This window comes from Bos grunniens, chromosome 7 (genome assembly GCF_055505025.1).
Source record: "Bos grunniens cultivar Pamir isolate PY7600 chromosome 7, Bosgru_T2T1.0, whole genome shotgun sequence".
NCBI classification, from domain to species: domain Eukaryota; kingdom Metazoa; phylum Chordata; class Mammalia; order Artiodactyla; family Bovidae; genus Bos; species Bos grunniens.
In genome coordinates, this window is record NC_141171.1 from 75,354,239 (window position 1) to 75,366,751 (window position 12,513).

At 40.2% G+C, this 12,513-nt stretch overlaps 1 long non-coding RNA gene across 4 annotated transcripts in view; it reads left to right on the plus strand.

Annotated features, from left to right (window-relative positions):
* LOC147369842 (uncharacterized) overlaps positions 1–12,513 on the plus strand; it is a 134,213-nt gene that overhangs the window by 96,553 nt on the left and 25,147 nt on the right. The window contains exon 1 of one of the 4 annotated variants that reach the window (XR_015168587.1): positions 9,370–9,503. The exons of the other annotated variants lie outside the window; for them this stretch is intronic. This is a non-coding gene — a long non-coding RNA (uncharacterized LOC147369842). Of the gene's footprint in view, positions 1–9,369; positions 9,504–12,513 lie in introns of those variants that run through there. 4 annotated transcript variants of the gene reach the window in all.

Sequence of the window (12,513 nt, forward strand, 5' to 3'; positions counted from 1 at the left end):
CTCCTTGCAGTCCAAGGGACTGTCAAGAGTCTTCTCCAACACCACAGTTCAAAAGCATCAATTCTTTGGCCCTCAGCCTTCTTCACAGTCCAACTCTCACATCCATACATGACCACAGGAAAAACCATAGCCTTGACTAGACGGACCTTTGTTGGCAAAATAATGTCTCTGCTTTTGAATATGCTATCTAGGTTGATCATGACCTTCCTTCCAAGGAGTAAGAGTCTTTTAATTTCATGGCTGCAGTCACCATCTGCAGCCATGAAATTGCTGTGTAGCTTTTCATTATATGAATGCATCAAAATATGTTTATCCACTCTTTACTATAATGAATGAAACTGTTCTGAGCAGTCTTTTATAAAATTTTTATTAAAATTTTTTTTATTAAAGTAGTTGATTTGCAATATTGTATTAGTTTCAGGGGTACAGCAAAGTGATTCGTTACATATGCTGCTGCTGCTGCTGCTGCTAAGTTGCTTCAGTCGGGTCTGACTTTGTCTGACCCCATAGACTGCAGCCCACCAGGCTCCCCGTCCCTGGAATTCTCCAGGCAAGAACACTGGAGTGGGTTGCCATTTCCTTCTCCAGTGCATGAAAGTGAAAAGTGAAAGTGAAGTCGCTCAGTCGTGTCCAACTCTTAGCGACCTCATGGACTGCAGCCTACCAGGCTCCTCCATCCATGGGATTTTCCAGGCAAGAGTATTGGAGTGGGGTGCCATTGCCTTCTCCTGTGCTATATATACTAAATACTTATTGCTTATCTATTTTATATACAATGGTTTATATCTATTAATCCTATACTCCTAATTTCTCCCTTGCTTCCTGTCCTCTTTGGTAACCATAAATTTGTTTTTATGTCTGTGAGTCTGTTAATGTTTTGTGTGGATTCATTTGTATTTTTTTTAGGTTTCACATATCATGTAATATTTGTGTTTCTCTGTCTTGACTTACTCTGCTTAGTATGATATTTTCTAGGTCCATTCATGATGCTGCAAATAGCAGTCTTTCATCCTATTTTATGGCTGAGTAATACTCTATTCTCAGAGAGTTCCAGAAAAACATCTATTTCTGCTTTATTGACTATGCCAAAGCCTTTGACTGTGTGGATCACAATAAACTGTGGGAAATTCTGAAAGAGATGGGAATACCAGACCACCTGACCTGCCTTTTGAGAAATCTGTATGCAGGTCAGGAAGCAACAGTTAGAACTGGACATGGAACAACAGACTGGTTCCAAATAGGAAAAGGAGTACGTCAAGGCTGTATATTGTCACCCTGTTTATTTAACTTCTATGCAGAGTACATCATGAGAAATGCTGGGCTGGAAGAATCACAAGCTGGAATCAAGATTGCCGGGAAAAATATCAATAACCTCAGATATGCAGATGACACCACCCTTATGGCAGAAAGTGAAGAGGAACTCAAAAGTCTCTTGATGAAAGTGAAAGTGGAGAGTGAAAAGGTTGGCTTAAAGCTCAACATTCAGAAAATGAAGATCATGGCATCCGGTCCCATCACTTCATGGGAAATAGATGGGGAAACAGTAGAAACAGTGTCAGACTTGATTTTTCTGGGCTCCAAAATCACTGCAGATGGTGATTGCAGCCATGAAATTAAAAGACGCTTACTCCTTGGAAGGAAAGTTATGACCAACCTAGATAGCATATTAAAAAGCAGAGACATTACTTTGCCAACAAAAGTCCGTCTAGTCAAGGCTATGGTTTTTCCTGTGGTCATGTATGGATGTGAGAGTTGGACCATGAAGAAGGCTGAGTGCCGAAGAATTTTGAATTGTGGTGTTGGAGAAGACTCTTGAGAGTTCCTTGGACTGCAAGGATATCAGCCCTGGGATTTCTTTGGAGGGAAGGATGCTGAAGCTGAAACTCCAGTACTTTGGCCACCTCATGTGAAGAGTTGATTCACTGGAAAAGACTCTGATGCTGGGAGGTATTAGGGGCAGGAGGAGAAGGGGAAGACAGAGGATGAGATGGCTGGATGGCATCACCGACTCAATGGACATGAGTCTGAGTGAACTCTGGGAGCTGGTGATGGACGGGGAGGCCTGGCGTGCTGCGATTCATGGGGTCACGAAGAGTCAGACACGACCGAGCGACTGAACTTACTGAACTGAATATTCTATTCTATATATATATATATGTATATAACATCTTAAACCATTTGCCTATTTTTAAAATTATTTTTATTTAAAAATATTTTATTCAAGTATACTTGATTTACAATGTTGTGTTAGTTTCAGTTGTATAGCAAAGGGATTCAGTGATACATATAGTCATTCTTTCTTAGATTCTTGTCTCATATAGGTTATCACAAAAGAGTAGTTGTCTAACTGTATTTGTTGAATTTCTATTTTAAAAATAAATGCTGCTTCTGCTGTTAAGTTGCTTCAGTCATGTCCAACTCCTAGCGACCCCATGGACTGCAGCCTACCAGACTCCTCTGTCCATGGGATTTTCCAGGCAAGATGACTGGAGTGGGTTGCCATTGCCTTCTCCAAAAATAAATGACAAACATCATTAATTATTAGAGAAATGCAAATCAAAATGACAATGAAGTATCACCTCATACCAGTCAGAATAGCCATCATCAAAAAGTCTACAAATAATAAATGCTAGAGAGGTGTGAAAACAAAAGAGAATGCTGCTACTGTTTAAGCCCATGAAAAAGCTTAAAACTCAACATTCAAAAAATGAAGATCATGGCATCCGGTCCCATCACTTAATGGCAAGTAGATGGGGAAGCAATTGAAATGGTGACAGGTTTTATTTTCTTGGGCTCAAAAATCACTGCAGATAGTGACTTCAGCCATGAAATTAAAAGACACCTGCTCCTTGGAAGAAAAGCTATGACCAACCTAGATAGCATATTAAAAAGCAGAGACATTACTCTGCCAACAAGGGTCTGTCTAGTCAAGGCTATGGTTTTTCCAGTGGTCATGTATGGATGTGAGAGTTGGACTGTGAAGAAGGTTTTGAATTGTGGTGTTGAAGAAGACTCTTGAGAGTACCTTGGAGTGTAAGGAGATTAAACCAGGCAATCCTAAAGGAAACTAGTCCTAAATATTCATTGGAAGGACTGGTGCTGAAGCTGAAGCTCCAATACTTTGGCCACCTGATGCCAAGAGCCAACTCATTAGAAAAAACCCTGATGTTGCAAAAGACTGAAGGCAGAGAAGAAGGGGACAACAGAGGATGAGATGCTTGGCTGGCATCATTGACACAATGGACATGAGTTTGAGCAGGTTCTGTGTGATGGTGAAGGACAGGGAAGCCTGGTGTGCTGCAGTTCATGGGGTCGCAAAGAGTCAGACGTGACTGAGCAACTCAACAACAACAACAACAAGCTACACTGTTGGTGGGAATTTAAATTGGTACAGACACTGTGGAAAACAGTATGGAGGTTCCTTAAGAAAACTAAAAATAGAGCTGCTGCTAAGTCGATTCAGTCGTGTCCAACTCTGTGCGACCCCATAGACGGCAGCTCAACAGGCTCCCCCGTCCCTGGGATTCTCCAGGCAAGAACACTGGAGTGGGTTGCCATTTCCTTCTCCAATGTATGAAAGTGAAAAGTGAAAGTGAAGTCGCTCAGTTGTGTCTGACTCTTAGCAACCCCCTGGACTGCAGCCTGCCAGACTCCTCTGTCCATGGGATTTTCCAGGCAAGAGTACTGGAGTGGGGTGCCATTGCTTTCTCCGAAAAATAGAGCTACAGTCTAGCAATCCCACTGCTGAACATATATCCAGAAAAGATGAAAACTTCAGTTCAAAAAGATACAGAGCACCCCAATGTTCATTGTAGCACTATTTACAATAGCTAAGACATGAATATAGCCCAAGTACCCATCAACAGGAGTTTAGGGGAGAATAGATGCATGTGTATATATGGCTGAGTCCTTTTACTGTCCTCCTGAAACTATCACAATGTTGTCAATCGGCTATACCCCAATACAAAATAAAAAGTTTGAATAATAAATAAAAAATAAAAATAGAGAAAATAAAGTTATGGCTACACAGGAGAAACATAGAGAGGAGGGATAAATCAGGAACTTGGAATTAACAACATAAACATACTACTATATATAAAATAATCAATGAGAAAGAGGGGAAGAGAAATTATTTAGTGATCAGCTAAAATTTTCAGGAGGTTTATTAAGAGAAGAAAGGGAAAATGGATATAGTTAGACAACTAGCTATCTTTTCTACAGTGGACCATGTCCTGTGGAAAATTTCTTTAAGTCAAGAAAAATTGATTTTTATTTCTTTCATTACATTCCCTCTCCATGTCTTTCATTCCTTTATTCTAGTACTCATGGTAGAGAGATACTGGCTTTCCAAGATTTGTCTTGAAAGATCTAAGATTTATCATGACTCTTGCCACTTATCTTATAATTTCTATCTCCGGGTCCATTTGATAGATTTTCAACTTGTTAATTCAGTTTTAGTTGATGTCCATTTTACTATTTGGATGATTTGTTAGTTTAAAAAAAATCTTAGAAATCATGTTTTTAATTTGCTGACTGGTGATCATTTTCACAGTGCTCTTTTATAGCTGTGCATCCTACCAAATCTCTTGAAGATAATTATTATATATTTAAACTTATATTCACTATTGTCCATAAGCTCATATACAGGGATTTCTTATTTTGATTTTTTAATCTTGTGTCTCTTTCGTTTGTTAGCTTTCCTTATAAGTTTTGTTATTTTGACCTTCTTATATTTATAATTTTGAATCTATATTGGTAAGTAGTAGTATATGGAATAGATTTCTTCAGCGTAAAGGAAAATAGATATTCTGGTAGATTATTCAGTTATGATTTCAGGATCTGTGGCTGTACGGCTGTGGAAGGCAGGAGGGGAGAGAAACACTGGGCTGTGTAACCTTTTCTATAACTGCGTGAGTAGGTTAGCTTTGAATGCTACGAGCTTCATGCAACGTAGTGTTCTAGTGCTTGCTTGGGTTGTCTTTTGGGTGCGTATCTTCCTCTTTATTCAATGTACTGACATTGATTTGAAAGCAGCGACCAGTGCAGCCACTCTCTAGCTCTTCAATTTTCTCATGAACAATCACAAGATTTGTTATCTCTGCTAAAGCTTGCCACTGTACCTGATTCTCTTATTTGGGGATTATTCTGTAGTTCTGTCGGTCTTCTCTCTTGCCTGAGGTTGTAGCTTTTTCAGTTCTTTGGGAGTTCACTGTCAATCATATGCTTTTTTTTTTTTTTTTTTAATTTTCTGAAAGTTTCTTAATGGTCAAGTTGGTTGATGCATCTTCTGTGCTCAGTCAGTCATCATGAAGCAGGACTGCCTTTGTCAGTTGAGTTTTATGTCAGGGATGTTGGAGAATAAGCCAAAAATCTCAGCGGGGTTCTTGGAATAGGCTAAAACTTTGAAAGCAATGTCTTTTTTGTGTTTCAATAACTTGTTTAAAAACATTCCAATGGAATGTTTCATTTTGCTGGAATCTTTTCGAAGGACAGTTTTGTGGTAATCCTGGGAGGCATATATCTGGTTAATAGCCCAAAGTCCGGTAGAGGAAAAATCATGGGACTGTCAAGGGAGCCAGTTACTATATAACTAAGGCCTGGAGAAATGGAGTCAAGTGACCAGCGGGGAGATGGGGAGGTTTTGTATTTTTATTCATTATACTGTGCTGTGGTTTTGTTTTCTTTTATTTTGAATTAAGCCCATCAACTGATTTTCAAATTGACTTTTGGCATTTTTACCATATTTAGAGGAACAAAATTGAGATTTAACTGTTGCTTGGATTTATCATGTATTACTCTATTAAAACCATTATTTCATTAAGTTTCAGTTTTCTTATTAATTATTATGTAAGTTAATTTTATTATTATATAATTATAAATATAGTTTATTATTATAGAACATGTTTGCTTTCTTCTTACAAGAATAATATATACTCGTTTGTAAAAATTTTTAGCAGATGCAAATAAAATTTCATTTTATTTTTATTATATTGTATTATATAATTATAATTATATTATTTTATTTTTTATTATAATTTAATGCTTGATCCCTCTCTGCAGAGATAACTGTTGTTAACTTTTACAATATATATCTTTCATTCTTTTTTCTCCCAAGTATGAATTAGGCTTAACAGAAGTTAGGCAACTTACTGACAGTCATTCTATAAGAAGTGAAGCCATGACATAAAGTAAGGAAGACTTACTCCAAAGCCTTTTTTCTCAAGCACTGTGATTTATACTTTGCCTTATGGATCAAATCCTAGTCTTTGGAAATACCGGAAGACATAGGATTATAGCAATTGTTAAGTCTCTGGTGGCAAGAATCCGCCCGCCAATGTGGGAGACATAGGCTCAATCCCTGGGTCAGAAAGATCCATCTGATAAGGAAATGGCAATCCGCTCCAGTATGCTTGCCCGAAGAATCCATGGACAGGGGAGCCTGGTGGGCTACATTTCATGGAGTCATAAGCAGTCGGATATGACTTAACGACAAAACAACAACAGCCATCAGCCAGAGGCCAAGTGCAGGAGGCTGACTTCTGTGAAACATCCTATTGAGCATCAAGGGAACTGTTGTTCTTTAAAGGGTCTGTTTCTCTTCGTTTAGGCTTCCCTGGTGGTTCAGACAGTAAAAAATCTGCCTGCAATGCAGGAGACCCAGGTTTGATCCCTGGGTCGGGAAGATCCCCTGGAGAAGGGAATGGCTAGTATTCCAGTATTCTTGCCTGGAAATTCTGTGGACAGAGGACCCTGTTGGACTACAGTGATATGACTCAGAAAGAGCTGGACACGACTGAGTGACTAATACAGTTTCTCTTAGTTTTCCAACTTATTTTGTTGAATCTGAAATTCTGCTCCCTTCCAAGTTTCCTACAGAGTGGATTCACTGGGCTTAGTTAGTTTTTTTTTTTTTAATAGAAAGTCTGTGCTAGTGAACTCTATAGAAAAACAGACAACAAAACCCTCACATGAATTCTAATATTGTAATTATCAAATTGGGTGTCGCTTTGTCCTTGAGGTTAAGCAGAGCTAGAGGAGGCACTGTATGTGCTTCAGCCTTCATTATTTTCTGATTTGCTCAGCTTCTTGGCAGTCTCACGGACATTTTCAAGGACCCAAAGAACCAGGTTGTCGTAACATCTCTCTAAGATTTCCTTCAGGCTGTGCGTTTCGGCAAAGAGGAAGCCATATAACATCACAGGTATCTGAAATTGCAGGTGATGGTCCAAATTCTTGGCTCCAGCTATCAAAGACTGATTTCCCCAACTCCTTCTCTGGGCTTTCTTGCTCAGAGGCCAGGCTGGCACTGTTTGCATAAAGCACTGTTCCGTTGGAAAACAGCTGTGCTTAGAAGCAGATGAGCTGTCGGCAGAGGAGGGATCGTAAGTCAGCGGAACTCTGCACAGAGGCATTTTCTGTGGCTGCTTTTGGTGGATGCTGACTAGAAAATCACACTCTCTATAATCACCGGAACTTTACATCATGCATTTTAGAAGTTAAAAATCTAAGCTCAGAGATCCTTAATACTTACTACCCTGGACATAAATTACAGTTTGTAAATTCTATGCTTTATATGCATATTTTGTGGTTTTTTTATTGTGGTAAAAGTCATATAATATAAAACATACTATTTTAACCATATTTAACTGGACAGTATAGTGGCACTAAGTACATTCACACTGTTGAGCAGCTCCCACCATTTTCAGTTTTCTGCACTGAAACTCTGTCCCCATCCCCCCTCCTCAGCCCTGCACTTCCCATCCCTGGCATCTAGCAGTGGTAACTTTCTGACTCTATGAATGTGACTGTTCTAGGTATCTTGTATGTATGTGTGTGTGCAGCTCAGTCGTGTCTGACTCTTTACGACCCCATAGACTGTAGCCCACCAAGCTCCTCTGTCTATAGAATTTTCCAGACAAGAATACTAGAGTGGGTTGCCATTTCCTTCTCCAAGGTATCTCATGTAACTGGAATCATACAGTATTTGTCTCAATAATGTTTATTGAGTATTGCCTCAATAATGTATATTGAGGGCTTCCCTGATAGCTCAGTTGGTAAAGAATTCACCTGCAATGCAGGAGACCCCAGTTCAATTCCTGGGTCAGGAAGATCTGCTGGAGAAGGGATAGGCTACCCACTCCAGCATTCTTGGCTTCCCTTGTGGCTCAATTGGTAAAGAATTTGCCTGCAATGTGGGAGACCTGGGTTCGATCCCTGGGTTAGGAAGATCCTCTGGAGAAGTGAAAGGTTACCCACTCCAGTATTCTTGCCTAGAGAATTCCATGGACTGTATAGTCCACGGGGTGGCAAAGAGTCAGACAAGACTAAGCGACTTTCACTTTAACGTATATTGAAATGTTTCTGTGCATGTTTTGATCTCATCAAAATGAATGTTACCTGAACTCCTTTTAAATAGGTTTTATTTATACAGTTGGCCACCTCATGTTTACAAGACCCGCCTTTCTTCCTCTGCTGAATGTCACGTGATCTCATCTTCACTGCTTTAGTGACGTAAGCAGATTCTACTTGCTTTCTGTAAGACATACCTTTCTGGGAATCTTAGTTGTACTCAGAAACAAAAGGAACACTGTCATTTCAGCATATTAAGAACCTGGAGAGTGGTGGTTCCTTTCACCTGGCTGGTGGACAATCTCCTGCTTCATTCAGTACAGTTCTTATAAATGCCATTTTTTTTCACTTTTGTTTCATTTTTACTTTTATGACTCAGTGGTCTTTTTTCTATAACAAAGTCCAGCTGTCCCAGGATGTACCATCAGTCCTAACAGTGGTATAAGAGATAGGATTTAACTAAGAAGGCAATCAGGATTTTGAGACTTAAACTGATGTGCCAAATATGACATCCTTAATATATCTCTTTCCTTCTCACTTACGCCATCTAACAATCATCTTTGACCACAGCCTCTGACTATCATTTATACTCACTCTCACAGTTCACAGAGCCTTGAATTGTGACCCTGATTTTGTCCTGGGAGGAGGAATCTACTCTTGGTGATGATGGCAGAGCTGGATTTGGGCTCACATCATGATCCAGGTTCCTGAGGCAGAGTTGGACACTATAACCAGCCTGTCACCATACCAGGTGTAAAGCTTGAAAGCAGAGTGATCAAAAAGTGAAAACAGATCAATAGATTCTTTTTCCTCATGAGGAAGGCAATTGTATGGTCTTGTTCCTAACAGTACACTTCTGTGGCATTTTTATAGTCTGATTGGATATCCTCTAATACCTTAAAAAAGTATTCAGTGTGATAACCATATGAAATTTTTTTTGATTAAAAATTGGACATTTTAAAGTCTTCATTGAATTTATTACAATATTGCTTCTGTTTTGTGTTTTTGGTTTTTTGGCCATGAGGCTTGTGGGATTCTAACTCCCCAACCAGGGATTGAATTTGCACACCCTGCATTGGAAGATGAAGTCCCAACCACTGGACCACCAGGGAAGTCCCATATGAAATTACTGATTATGAAGAAGCAAGAGGATGGTATGTAGCATAACTAGCCAACGATAAAGTCAAAGCTGAAATGACAGGGATTGAAAAACCAGCTCCCAAGTAGATGCATTTATATATGAGATAGCACGTGATTGTAGAAGAGACTATTTGTCCAGCAGAATTTAGTGCTGTGCCTGCCAAAGTTTAGGGTCAAACTAGGGAGGAAATTGCCCACCTAGGGACTATACTTCTCGATCCTCCTCACATGTAGGTATGGCCATATGACTGCTCTTGTGAAGGAACAGAGATATTATTTCCCAGGCCAAAGTTTTAAGAAACCAGTATCTCTGATGCTCCTTTCCTTGTCTGTCATCTGGATGGAGAAGACTCCAGGGAACTAGGAATTGACAAAGGCACCGGACAGAAGGATTCTGGTTCTCTGAATCTCCATGTGGAGGAGGGTAGCCCACTCACCAGGAACACTTTCACTGAATGCTAACAGTTTTATTTTTAAGAGCAGCTGGTGGTTCCCCTCACAAATGCAGGCAGGGAGGCGAGTTGTGATGATGTATTAGTCAAGGCAACGACCTTGTCTGTATTTGCGTTTTACTTTTCAGTAGCCTAGATGATGCTGAATCCAGAGGCTAATGACCAGATGCCCCGGCAATTGATGGGCTTAAGTCAAGCTGCAGGATCCTCTTCCTTTGCCACTTGATTTACTAGTAGGTTTTTAAAATAGAGTGCACTCCTTTGTCTGAAGTTGTGCTATCAGAAGTTGTCTATCAATAGCAAGAGAAAATGCAATTCAAAAACCTATTTCTTTTAGATCTGTTTCTGTATATCATATTCTCAATGTCATCGGAAATACCCTCCCACACCCAAATGGTCATCTGGACTTCGCTAACACAGTTCTTTAATTTCATCGAGAACAGACGTTTGTCAGATTTAGGTGGCATATGTGCTAATCATAGTTTAATTGGTCTCTCCTGGTCTGTGGCGGTACAGGTGCGATGCAAATAAAACATATATGTGCGTGGAGGTGATTGGAATTACGGTCAACTGACAGGAGGCATCAACCTCTCAGTGCCTGAATAGCCAGTTTATTGGATGAGACAGGACAATTACCACAAATGGCCCATCAGAATGGTTAGAGCTCCCTACAGGCTTTGAGGCAGGTGTTTGTGCCTTCAGTTTAATCTCTTCCTTTCTAGTTCCAGGCCACATGCAGCCCTTGGCACCAGCAGAAGCATTTATGCAGAATTGTGGGTCACCTGGTTGCCCAGTGCGGTGAATCAGGACATTCATTGCCAAACAAGGCATGAGCTCCGTTTAACACAAGCTCAATTTCTCTAGGAGTAAGGACTTGCGATCTTTTTTGGATAATGTCTTTTTGGTTTCGTAGAATCATGGAAATTTGTAATGTTTTCCATTAGCTCTAGTTGACCTTCTAGAATATTTGTCGTTCAAATCTCTCATATTCTAATTGAGAATTTGGGGCTCTCAGAAAGGCTAAGTGAGGGTCCCATGCATGCATGCTGAATCATTTCAGTCATGTCTGACTCTTTGCAACTCTGTGAACTGCAGCCTGCCAAATTCCTCTGTCCATGGGATTCTCTAGGCAAGAACACCAGAGTGTGCCCTCCTCCAGGGGATCTTCCAGACACAGGGATCAAACTCACGTCTCTTTTCTCTAACCTGCATTGTCAGGCAGGTCCTTTACCACTAGTGCTGGCAAGGGCCCCAGGTAGAGCCCATTCGTGACAAAGCCCAGGGGAGCTTTCAGTGCTTCTCAGTGCAGATTACATGACTCGTAGCTCCTGTTCTGAGCATCCTTTCTGGTCACCTGTCAGCTCCTATTCAGAGAAGAAGTTGATGTCTCAACAGCTTCTAGAGATCAGAGAAGTAAAACAGAAAACTCTAGAGGGAGAAGTAATGAATGAGAGTTTTCTTTGTAACACCTGTCTTTTCTTCTGCAGGGATTTTTATGCTGTGCTCAGTTGCTCAATTGTATCTAACTCTTTGTGACCCCATGGACTGTGGTCCTCCAGGCTCCTCTGTCAAAATTTTCCAGGCAAGAAATATTAGAGTGGATTGCCATTTCCTTCTCCAGGGGAACTTACTGGCCCAGGGATTGAACCTGTGTCTCCTGTATTGGCAGGTGGATTCTTTACCACCGAACCACCTGGGAATCAAAGTTGTCTTTCACAGAGGACATGTATGGTAATATTATCCCTCTCTTAGGGATGCGGAACCTGGCCTTACAAAATCACTTATAATTTTCTTGAGCCACCTGGGCAGTACTGGTAGAGCTGGGACTTGAACCTGAGACTGGCCTCCACCAAACCTGTGCTGTTGATCTCATGATACACAGTCCTGTAAAACCTTCAGTGCTTCTGTAGTAATTTAACTTACTCCCAAGGGGCAGATTCAGCCTTGGGAGAGGCTGTTTCACAAGGTTGATACATTTTCTCAAAGCTGTTCTTTTAGGGTCAAGGTTCAGATGGCAATTTGCTGATTAGATCTGAAACCATTAATGCTCTGAACATTCAGTGATCAAACTAGGATCGAACTTGGACTCAGAGATCTGGGCCAGCACAGTGGATAGATGCAGAGTTCTGGGTGATGGTATCGCCTTCCTGAGAATTCTCTGCCAAGGAAATAATTGTTGAGTTGTGTTAGCTGTTAGTTCATTCTTCTCTATGAGTAGCTTCATTCCTTTGACTTTTTTTTTTTTTTGGCTAAAATTGGTCCTGGCTACATTTTACGTATTTTATCACTTGCCTCATAGAAATAGAGTCCTTGCTGCTTGGGTCATTGCTGTCAAAACTAAACTATTTCTAGGCTAGTAAAAAAAACTATAAGCATTACTGTTTTATGGACCAATTTATAAAACTGTCAAGTTTCTAGATGATATTTATTTGTGGATTTTTCTCAGAAAATTCCATGATTCAAAAGTCTTTTTAAAAAAAACCAATTCATTACACACCTTTACCTCCATTATAGCCCTACTGATTGTGTACAGTTCATCCAGTTTTCTTTTTTTTTTCCCTCTGTCTAGTTT